The sequence below is a fragment of the Brienomyrus brachyistius genome, chromosome 10, assembly GCF_023856365.1.
Source record: "Brienomyrus brachyistius isolate T26 chromosome 10, BBRACH_0.4, whole genome shotgun sequence".
In the NCBI taxonomy this organism is placed as follows: domain Eukaryota; kingdom Metazoa; phylum Chordata; class Actinopteri; order Osteoglossiformes; family Mormyridae; genus Brienomyrus; species Brienomyrus brachyistius.
In genome coordinates, this window is record NC_064542.1 from 22,181,448 (window position 1) to 22,193,728 (window position 12,281).

The 12,281-nt window shown below is 52.7% G+C and overlaps 1 protein-coding gene across 5 annotated transcripts in view; it reads right to left on the reverse strand.

Annotated features, from left to right (window-relative positions):
• aff2 (AF4/FMR2 family, member 2) overlaps nt 1-12,281 on the reverse strand; it is a 115,078-nt gene that overhangs the window by 102,006 nt on the left and 791 nt on the right. The window lies entirely within an intron of this gene.

Consider the following 12,281-nt stretch of genomic DNA (forward strand, 5'->3'; position numbering starts at 1 on the left):
ATCCCGCTCAAAACACCCTAAAACTAAGGGATAAATGAAAACAGGCGCTGGACCCGTGACCCCTATTACCCTGCGTGAGTGACAAACACAGGGGCGTCAGAGGGGACACCGGAGGAAGGCTCATGCCTCTCCAATCCACGAAAACATTTCCTCCTTTTCTCAGTTGATTCCCTCCTGTTTGTGGAGTTAGATGCATTATCTGTTGCCAAGCCTGGGTAACGCACAGCTGCACGTCCACCAGAAGCTGAATCAAATCACAAGGGTGGGGGGGGAGTCGGACAATCAAACACGCAGACCCAGCCAGGCCACCTGGAACATGGAGCCTCTGAGTCAGTGGGTTATAAGGAGGCCAGGCCAGGGGGCCCGTAGGTCGTGGGCCGGAGGGGCGGGGCCTCTGTGTGGGAGGCGGAGACATGAAATAAATGAATGAACAAATGAACAGGAACATCTGAATGAGTTTTCCAATCCTGGCCAAGGGGAGAAATAAAAATTGAAAAACTTAGTTGATTATTAGCTCGTTTGCACTTACCGCACTGCTTAATCATGATGTTTAATGAATTTGACCACTTAAATCATTTTATAGAAAGTTGCTGGGGGAGGGGGGACGAGTGACAGCCTTTCTAGAAGTTTCTAACATGTTTATACTGTGCTGTCTGTCACTGCTGAACACCAAGTATAAACATGAATACTGCTTATATTCCCAAATGTTCTGTGACAGAAGTTGATTTCTTTTTTGCCTTGTGGTGATCATATGACTGCCAGCGGATCATGTGACTGCCAGCGGATCATGTGACTGCCATATGATTTGCAGAGAAACACGCTGAACAAGTGTTTTCATTCTATAGTGGAAAAAGACAATTCTTTAACCGCTAGGCCACCTGCTGGCTGGATCTGCAGTGTCCGGGCGCTGCGGGCAGGAGAAGGTAACCTTGCGTGTTCTGCTCTGTGATAAACCGCAAGCGAGGACTCGTCTGTCTGGGATCCTTCCCCAAGTGAATCTCCGCAGCCTCTCGGCGCGTCAGCCAGCATGCTGATGCTCCTTCTGTTGCACACAGCAGGAGTTTACAGCAGATGCCTCTGTTTTTAACCCCCTTTATTGTCTTTCTGTTTCATGTCTCATTCTGCCATTTTAAGAAACGAAAAGAGAGCCTCACACTTTCAGTAAGGCATCCCACGACCCCCAGATGCAAGCTGCAATGGGGGGGGGACTCGGTGTAGATCACTGCGGTGACCACAGCGTGTCTCACTCAAGCTAACGCCGCTGCGATCGCCAGGCCAACCACGGAGATGGGCTTCTCCCGCATGGATTAGCGGATTAAGCCTGTCTTTGAGCGCATCGTTCTCCTCAAAAGGGATGTTTCGCAAAAGGCGAGCCTTCCCACCTCCCAGCACCGACACAACGCAGCGGCCCATTTAATACCCGATTCTGTACCATTCATTTCCCGCGCATTTTACATCTGGCTGGATTTCCGCCCCAAATGTGATTACGGTAGCGATCGTACAACAGCAATTACAAGTGCAGGAGTTGAACCTCTGACCTCCAGGTCACGGATCCTTAATCATGGCCTTGCTGGTGGCTTAATAATACGAGGTACTAACGGCTGTCCCCCAGGGAGACTCAAAGCAAGCAGGTTGGGGGGGGGGGGGCGTGAACAACAATCAGCCTCCTGCTTCAAACCACAAGCCTGACCAGCATTCCAGAAGTCCAACACTGTCAAGACCGTCACAGGTTACTGTGATATTTTAATGTGCATCAGTAAATAGGCTTGGGATGACGCCTCTCTTTCCGGAACATTCCAGTCGAGCTCTGTTATGATGTTGCATTGCGACCGTCGAGCTGAGGACGATAAACCCGCTTCCCGCATGCTGCCAGCACACACGTGTCCGGGGGAGTCGTAATGACTCATGGCTGGGGGATCCCCCAGCATTCGAGGAATGAATGATATTTAGTCGGGTTTCGCAGAAGGCTCCCCCACAGCCAGGCTGAAACCCTCGAAGGACCCGGTGGGGAGAGAGGCCCGTCACATCCAGATCTGACACCCGAACGTGAAATTTTGGTGTGAAAACCCAGGATCTGCTGCCTGAGTGAAAGGCTGTTCTGTTTGCACCGGACACGAGGGACATTCTGTTAGACCGCTGAAGACCGCGGGTCGGGTCAGCACCGCTGTGTGAGTCAAGGCCCCAGGACGTCGCCGTGGGAACGGCAACCAGTCAGTCACTTTTCCCGCCCTGTCAGTCTCAAGCACAGCAGCCAACATCCCATAGTAATTAGAGCCCAACACACGCCATGCCTGTGTTTAGCACGTATAAATTACCGGGGCACACATGCATAGTTGGAGCTGATTGATTTTCCAATAAAATCGCCATTATCAAAACAATAAAGGAGTGATTCGCCTTATTTTCCATTACTGCGCCGCCTGGAGATGGCTGACAGTTAACGCTGGTGTGGGGGGGTGGGGGAAGCCTGCCTCTCCCCACACCGGCATTAACTGTCAGCCAGGGGTGACCCGGCAACATTTGCCCCTTCTGCCTTCGGGCCTGAAAGATGATGTAAACGCTCTGTTAGGTGTTAAACCAGGACCACAGGTTCACGCTGTGTTTCGACAGACAGGACATCCTGAACGGTACTTGTCAGCAGCTTAACACCGAACATCTGTATTGTCTCAATATCAAGAACACTGTTTCATATTAAACCTACTCTAGAATATACAAATAGAATGATTTTAGCCAGTGAGTACATACACATGTGCCTGCATATCTATCCAGGCATCCATCCATCCATCCATCCATCCATCCATCCATCTTTCAACTTCCTGCTTAAGGGGGGCTTGGAGGCTATCCCAGGCAGAAAAGAGCAGAAGCCTGGCGTGTCACTCCCTCGCAATACCTGCACCTTTCTTCCATACTCAGATTCTTTACTTGTCTTACTTGTGTAACCTTTGGCCTGTTGTTTCCCAAAAAACCAGCTTCCTGGAGGTTGCTACATAATTATACCTATTATAAGCTTCCTGCACCTGAGCTAATTAGCACCGCACTGTGATTGGCCCATGTGAGAACCATAAACGGCAGGCAGCAAAGAATCCCGGAACCTTGGAGGTCCAGCCACCTGGAAGGGCAGTGGGGTAAATGAGGAGGGGATTGGAAATTAAACTGAAGGGTGGGGGGGTGACCTCATACCTGCACATAAATATATATAAAGACAGCCGAAGCACATACATAAAATGTGTGGCATACGCACATAGTGTAATATAGATAAATATAATATAGATAAATATAAAATGACATAACTATAATAATTTTCCTGCACCCCAGCCTATGTAAGGATGTATCCTCCAATAGCAGACCCCGGCTGAGCTCCAAGGCATCCCGTTGCTATGGCGAAACGCCAGCGTGGAGCATCCCTTGCGCTGCAGGCGACCGCCAGGCCCGCTTCCTGTTCTCGCGCTGCATGACCGCTGTAGCTACCCCCCCCCCCCCCCACCCACTCCGCACCTCCCCCTGCGTGTCCGTTCCTCACCCTCTCTCAGCAAGGGCACGAACAGCGGGGCTCCAAACAAAGTGTGTTCTTAATTATGTCAGCACCGAGCTGGAAATAGGTCTTAGTCATCAGGTGACATGGGCGTTCACTGCCCAGAAAGGCCGCTCCGAGACGTCAGTGCCGGAATGTTCCACTTCCGTCTCGATCTCTGTGGCCTCTTGTTATTTGTCTGGCCAGCCCTGTAACATCATCAGTGACCCTGACTGTGACGTGGGAGACACCATGGATAAATGAAAAAGGAAACTTGTTAACTACCACCTTGTCTGACGTTTGTCAGGGGGGAGGGGGGGGGGTTTAGGCATGTGTCACAGGTAAGGCTCATGCCTTCCCAGGACTGGGTCAATCTGGGCCACACCGCAGTGTGAGGTCCCCGCCGCTCCCACACCCCGACCACCCCTCACCCACCTGCCCATATGGGGGATGTCTCCCCCCGGAGGTCTGCAAGACCCATGGAAAATAATCCCTTCAACACAAGAGGTCCCTGAGAGGGGCCCCTCGTTATTAAATACCGTAGCCCTCGGGCCAAAACGTGCGGTGCGTAAACTCGCAGAGACAGGAGGACATGACCGGCGAGACTGATCTCAGCTCAAGGTTTCGCGGGGTAGAGATGACCGCCTTACCCAGCTTTTGTGCCGGGGAAGCTGGTTCACTTCTCCTCAAGAAGAGCGGAGAAGCAGCAGGTCAGAGACCGTGAGATTTATGAACCACGGAGCTGGGTTATGGCGAGGACAGTGCGTGTAAAATATATAATTAAGAACATTCTCCCCGCGGCCCTAACGGCTTTTGATAACAAATGAATTAATGAAGCCGTAAAGGACGGCACAAGTGGACTGGCGAGTGGCAGAAAGAGAGAGAGAGCTGGAACGCACATTGGAGACGCGGCGGAAGATTAAGGCTTAATGGCTGCGGAATAGCGGTAATGTGGCCATTGCTGCCATCCGCTCGGACTGCGGCACATCCATCTGAGTCACATCATGCCGATGTGGGCCAGACGCTGGGAACTCCTGAAAGAATCGGGGGAAATCAATAACGGGGAAGAAAAATAATCATCTGGATTACCGCCGTGGGAATCGGCGAATCGGAAAGTGGCACCGGTCTGGAGGGTAACTGTGGAAACGCGGACAAATTCACACGTTACAAAAACAACAAAAAATCTGGACATCGATGGGATGCCACTCGGACTTTGAGCGAAAAGTCTGTCGTGTGTGAGGGCATTCTGGGTACTGTGAGGGCATTCTGGGTACTTTCTGAGCCACGGCCTTCCAAGACGGCCCACAGGCCAGCTGCTCCCGGGCCACGTCCCAAACCCCTCGCCAACGCCAGGGCCCCTGCCCTCATGCAGGACTCTGAGCTGATTTTACATGCAGGCAGAGTTGTCCTCTCTCCGGACAGAGGACCCCAAGGACCCCAGGGGCATGACAAAGAGCAAGACCACAGGGCAGGCGAATGTGGTGATGTCACAGCAGATGTGTTTCTTGGTGCCGAATCGCGTCTTAAACGGCAGAGTTATCTTTTCTCTTTTTCCCTCCATATAAGGATATCAGCACCTGGGAGGGAGAACAGAAGTGTGATGGCCAAGAGATATCGTGCTGTTTTCATAAACCAAAGATTATGGGTTCAAACCCTGTCTGTGCTGTGAAACTAAGGGTCATCATGGGCACTGTGTGGCTCGGAAGGTTGGGACTCTGTGTCCATTATCAGAAGGTCACCAGTTCAAAACCTGGGGTTAACAGAGTGGATGTCAACATTGGTCTCCATTTAGTAGAGGGTCTGGTTGACCCAGCTTTCTCGAATGTATGGTGAAGGCAGGCTGTCCCACTGTGAGTAAGTCCTGGTGATGATGCATCTGATTGTGATCTGGGGTGGGACCCTGATCGCCACAGCTTCAGTGGATCCAGGAAGCAAAGGAGAAGCACTGAAGCTTGGCAGCGGCCTATTTACACAGGAATATGCATGACAGTGCATGACAGACCCTGACCTCTGCCTATTGCTGTGACGAGGGGGACACCACAGCTCAGTGCGGCCGAAAAAAGTAAGCGTGACTCACAGACACAAAGCTGTGATGGGGAATGGCGGAGGTGGGGTGGGGGGGCAGCAAAAACATGGTGGCATAAGCCTAATTTGAATCCATGGGGTGGTCTGGGAGTGCTCTTAAAATCCCCAAAGGAAAAGTGCATCTGCCCCCCCCGCACTGGAACCCCCGCTTCATGGAATCTAAGCCTCACCCATCTTTATGAGCACGGCCAAATTCAATCAGCCCTCCCCATCTTGCATCCCCACAAAACTTTCTTTCCTGGTCGTAATTTGGCTCTCGACGTCGCAGTGTGAGCAGAGCTGCCCCCCATCCCGCTCACACCCCCCCCCCCCGATTCAGCCGGTGTGCCGTTCCTGTGGCTCTATGAAGTCCTCCGAGGACGTTATCGCCGCCGCTAAATGGTTTGTCAATTTATTCTCCACAAGTTCGTCCCTGAGAAGATTACTGCCAAACCCGGCTTCTGCAAATATCGTTTGGCGCGAGAAACGACAGATGGGGGGGTGGTGGGGGGGGGTTGTGTATTTCAGAAAACGTGCCGGCCGGGGGTCCCAGGTGGTGCAGCTCCCTCCCTCCCCCCATCCCCCCCCCCTCTCTCTCTCTCTCCCTCTCGCTTTTGCACTGTATGCATGTTCCCCACACGCTCATTAAAAACCGCAGCCATTCTGGGAATTCCTTGTGGTGTTGTCCGTAAACACCCAGATCAGGGGTGTCTACAGGGGCTGGGCCACAGGGGCTAATGGTAAAGTTGCCCCCCTGTATGAATTAATGCCCATATTCTGCCCCCCCCATCCTGGATTACCCCCGCCCCCGACTGTGCCTCTCCACGGCGACTCGCTGTTGTCCAACTTTCCTGTTCTCTTCTCCCATCAAATATCAGAAGATTTTCTTGCCCCCCCAAACCTTAGTCACCCTGGGCTGACAGCTGTCAACCCCCCCCTGTCCCCACCCTGCCGTGGCGCGCGCGTGTGCATGCCCCCTCTTATCTCCCTGCTGCGTACGGCATCATCCCGCTCGCCGGCGAGGCTTATCGAGAGCTGCCATCCTCCATGACACCCAGCTGCCCGCCGCCTTCCCCAGTCTCCGCACTTCCTTCTATCAACTCACTGCGCTTTAATGCACCGTCCTTAACCCCAACTCCTTAGCAACCAATCCTAGGAGTGGGCTGTCTGCTGTACCTTTAAGGTATCGGAACCAGAATTAAAGATCAAATCGAGTAAAACTAGGTCTACAAGCTTAGTCATCATCGTAATAATAATAATAATAATAATGATGATGATGATGATGAGAACATTCCACACCATCATCTTCATCTTCACCTAGATAGGGCCAGCCCACCCCCCCCGCACCCACCGCATTCCCCCACAGACGGCCAGATCCGCAGCCGCTCGGCCCTGCAGAGGCGCAAGGCTGGATTCCTTTTGCTGCGGTCCGATAAGATCTGTGACGGCTTAATGGCGGGGGCTCCCGAGATAACAGTGTGGGAGGGGGTAGGGGGTGGGAAACCACCCCCCCCCACACCCATACACACGTGCTGCAAGCTTGGTTTGGCAATAAAGAACCTTTTGTTGATAATCGGCTCCCATTGTGGGCCCCGTTAACCTGACCCGCCATCATTAGCACCTGAGGACGACAGACAGACAGATGCTGTAAAGCTACAGAGTAAATATCCATAATATCACTTTAAAATCACATATACTGTACACCATGCCTTCATCCATCATCGTCATCATTACAGGAAGCATTTATTTAATTTGACTTACACGAGAGTTTGTAAAACAGACTTACATCAGTTGAGAACTGGCTGTATCATTATGTAGATTATTATTGTTATTTTCATTCTTGCTGCTGTTGTCGTGTGACTCGTTGCATATACCTGCGCCCCCCCCGTTACCATCACATGCTATGGGCCCCCTTGGGGGCAGCAACATAAGACAGATCATATAAGCATCATATCACAAAGAACAGACCCCTTGAAAGGATCGCAATTTCCAACAGCTTATAAAGAGATCAGTCATGAAAGGCCGGTCGAGGGGAGGACTGATGTTCTGTGCACAGTGATGAGGGCAGGCGCCGTGGGAGCAGGAGAGGGGGACTGTGTGTCGTCCCCCCCCCCGTCAGCTTGAGTCATTCATTCACCCCCTCGCAAGTTGATTGCAGCATCGACGACAAAGCGCACAAACATGATTTACACTCACTTCATTTTACACACCACGATAAATGGCAATAATAGCTAGCAGGCAGAACGCCAGGGATTTTGGGTATGGCGGGAATGGCGGGAATGGCGGGAATGAGATTCTGGCATGGAGAGGCGAATTACTGCGCAGCTGCTGAACTCCATGGTGGGGAATTATTTCACAGGGAATGGCAAACATCGGGTTTAAAAATGGCCCGTTAGTCTTTTACAAACGATAGAGGGGAACGATGGGGGGGGCGGGGGGGGGATGCCAAAACGCCCACGCCGGTGCAGGACCTTCCGATTAGCGTCCGATAAAAGCTGAGTGCAGAGATTAATCCAATAACTTTAATGGCTGCTTCTCCGAATGACGGGCAGAGCAACACAGATGCTGTGATTGCATGACGACACCAGCCCCTCATTCCCCGGGGGCCACGCAGGTTATCAGCTGAGAGCAGGTGCTAATCAGCCATCCCGGGTGAGGATGGGGGGCGGGTCCAGGTGGGCCGCTCTTCCAGGGGGGCCAGGGACCGCATCTCGGCCCGTAAATCAAAGTCTCTTAGCGTGGATTAACTGAGCCACGCCGGGTGACAATGGTGAGGGCCACTGTTTGGTTCCCACGCCGACACGTATTGGACCACGCCACAGTGGGGCAGGCTTGGCGTACAGATTCGCCAAATGGCACTACAGCGGGTCGGTGGTACCAAACTCAGCTGACCCAGGCCTCCCCCGACCCGGTGGGCCGTGTGACAGGCTGGACCCGGCCAGCACCCGGGACTCCGTCTGGCCTGCTCGGCCGATCTCCCCGTCTGGCCCGCCTCCCTATCCTTTGGGCGATTGCCGCAGCCTCCGTTAGCCGCGTGCTAATTAGCACTCTGCCGGGGGTGGGGGGGGCTGGAGTGGAGGCATGCCTGGCCTATGGTTGGTGCCACTTGGCCGTCCGTAGCCCTGCCTCCTCTCTGTCCCTGCAGAATATCTGGCCCTTGGAGGGGAGGTATGCAGACTGGAGGCCTGTGCTCATATACTTATTTAATTATGGAGTTTCCCATCTGCGGGACCTTAATACTTCATCTGAACAGACTGGCAGCAACTGACTGTGGCCAGCAGGGGGCGGAATGTCGGAGGGGAATTTTGAAAACCAACAACAATAATAATAAGAACAATAATGGCAGCACTAGTGAAGGCCGCCGGCCTCCTCCATGCACCATCAGGTAGTGCTCACTGGTTACAGCATGCTGGGGCCTCAGGGCTCCTTTGGCGACAGGCTCAGCAGTACAGGTCTGTGCCAACCGGGGGTGGAGGGGGGTGGAGGCGTGGCCGTGCCAGTGGGCCTCCTTGGCAGTCCCACCTCCTCATGCCAGCCATAAATGAGATTGGCATGCGCCACCTCTGGTGTGCCTCTCGTTATGGCTCACCGCCCATCCCCCCCCCGCGGCATCATGGGATACCCAGAAGCACAGGGCGAGCAGGCAGCAAATGTGCCGGCTTTGCTGCATCCCGTAAGCAAGCTGAATCTGCGTGACCACATTGTCGGGACCAACAAATCACATCCCTCGTCCGGAGGTCACACAGAGCCGAGCCGGCCGGTGCACGGGGCCACATGCAGCTCGGGCACCTGTGCAGGTCACCCAAATCAGCGACGAGGCCCCTCCAACTCTAGAGTCACCCTGGGCGAGTGAGGGGGGCTGTTCTTCTTGCCCCCCCCTCCACCAGTACGGCGCAGCTCCTGTCGGGAGGCAGCACATGAACATGCGGGACAGAGTCCCATCTCTCCGGTGTTGCAGTTTCACGAATCTTCCCGGCAAATAGCAGCAAATTATCCAGGGAGGAAATCTGTACGGAGCGCCGTGAGTTAGGAACAAAGGGGGCGGTCGGCGAGATGCCCGCAGGATCCTTCTAGAACATGGTGAGCGTTACCACGACTGGCAGCCTCGACGTGGGAAGCCCCATCGGCGACGACTGGAAAGGGGCATTCGGCACACGTTAATCAGCCTCCTGAGAAAGTCCTGCCCGTGTGTTTTTACGAGCGCCGATGTGCCCGAGTCTGTTACACACGCTGTTACATCGCCATGTGCTGCGCTTGGCTGCAGCCCAAGTGGGGGGGGGGGGGTGCAAACGCACGCATCACTGTGCCTTTGTGAGCGGACGCAGCGTCTCACGGTAACACGCACAGCAATATCTCGTCATTTGGCTCCACACAGACCCTCATGCATCCGCACAAAAGGCCTGTCTTCATCGGAATATTTTTTAAAGGACCACATAAAATTCAGGGTTTTTATTGGCTGCGGAGAGAGTGTAAAAAACGCAGCTGGACGGAGTCTGCGGCTCGCCAAGACCGCGGCCCAGCCCCCAGACCCCGGTGAGCTTACACGTACAAACGGCCCCTTTCTCCACACGGGGGGCTCGTTTTGCGAGCAGCTGAATCTCCCCTCACTGTGAAACCTGATTTGACGTGATTAAACCTCACACTTGTTCCATGTAACGCATCATGTGTTTAATCAAATCAGAACCAAAAGTGGCCCTTAAACAGGAACCCTGGTATCGCATTACGTTCACAAACTGGGCAGAGAGAACTGGGCAATATGGCAGCTTTGCCTTACTAATCAGAAATTAAACGGATTTCAGATCAGTGCAGATATATGAAATGATACAGATATTTGATCACTCAGCCATTAAGTAACCCGGTGTTAAAGGAATCGACGTGCTTCACCATTGGGATATGAATTGTGATCAAACACACCAGCGAGTCCAAACTTAAGTGCACCCCATTCCGAAGCTCAGTTAGTATTAATTGGCCTCACCGTGACAGTGAAGATGTGACCAGCTGCCTAATGACTGAACCATCCTCCCCCCTGGAAGAACACCCCTGAAATAGATACTCTGCAACAGGCAACAGATCCTACTGCCAACAACCAAACAGTACAACTTCACAATCTTAGAGCAAGAGAGAGAGAGAGAGAGAGACAGAGGTCATGACCCAAACATGGATGACTACCTGAACCACAAACTGAATTCTGGGTAACCTGAGATGTGACCTTTGGCAGAGAGCAGAGTAAGATGCCCTCACTCATTATCTGATAACGGCTGCCTGCCAACATTCAGGACAAGCCCAGATGCGGAAATGTTGGGTCAAGGTCCTGTTAGCGAACAAATTAGCCTGAATCCAGAACCAAGATGAACCCCAAAACGGGGCTGCAGGTACGGCCTTCCTGTTGGGTCGACGCACGAGGCGCTCAAGCAAAACGGCTCCGGGAACACGTAGGTCAGCTGCTAAACAGGCATGTTTTATTAAAACATCTGGTGACAAGTACCAGACAGCAGAAAGAGTCCGGACACAATTACCAGGCTACATAAGTGACTCCCGTGAAGAAGAGAACAAACAGAGTGATCCAGGCACCAGGTGAAAAGGCAGCCGGGGTCCATTGGGCTGCGGGGCTGTGTCACAGCGCCATACAGAGCCGGCTGGGAACCGCTGGCGATGACACAGCGGCAGTGAACAGTCAGCGTGCGGCCCGAGCGTGACACCGGGTGGAGCAGAGAGGCGGGGGGGTGGGGGTGGGGCAGGAGTAAGAGGCAGAGACCAGAGGGAGGTGGAGATGAATGGAAAAAAAGGAGAATAAGGCAGAACGAGCAGAGAGTACAGCAAGTATCAGAGGCAGAGAGAGGGAGAGAGAGAGAGAGAGAGCGGGGGGGGCACGTGGCACCAAGGAAAAACAAGGCAGCACTGGAGACACAGTGACGTGACGCAGGCCTCAGACCCAATGCTCTGCCCCCCCCCACGCCCCCCCCCCCCACCTCCCAGCACTAACGTAGCCCAGTGCTATTGATCTGGGTGGGACGGAGGACACGGCGTACAGGGCACACAGCTGTGCACAGCGTTCACTAGTATGGACTCAAAAGCAGTGTCAAAACTGTTTCATCTGCATAAGGCAAAGCCTCAGTAATCCAGTAAATAATGTGTTGTATTATTCATACTTAGAGCAGTAGCAGTAGTAAATACAGTAATTACCGGTTGTCAGTAATATCATAGATCGTAATGTCACAGTTATTATCACAGATATATAGAGGGTGGCCCGCACACAAACACAGGGCCTGCACAGAGCAGAACACAAACAGTCCCCACACCTGTCCTTCTCAAATCTCGCCACATGGTGGCGCTACTTCTTAGCCTATTAGCAGCGGTTCGGGCTTTTGTTGTACGCTTTCCACTTGAATTAGGGCAAACAGAGATTAATATCTCAATATATAAACAAGCATAACATTCCTTTGCGATGCTCGGTTCGGCCAGTCCCGGAAGCGCACGGACTACACTCAAATGATAAAATGTTAAATATAAAAACTCCACCAGTCGATTAGAAACTAACCAGATGGAGAAATGAGTACCTGGGGAACATGAATAAAGCCCGAAATTACAGCCACTTCGACTCATGTGTGCCCTCTTTATTAATAAGGAAAAAAAAACACAAAACAAATATTTACTTTCTAGTAGTGGCATGATCAATTATGCAGGAGAAATAATTATACTCATAAATTAT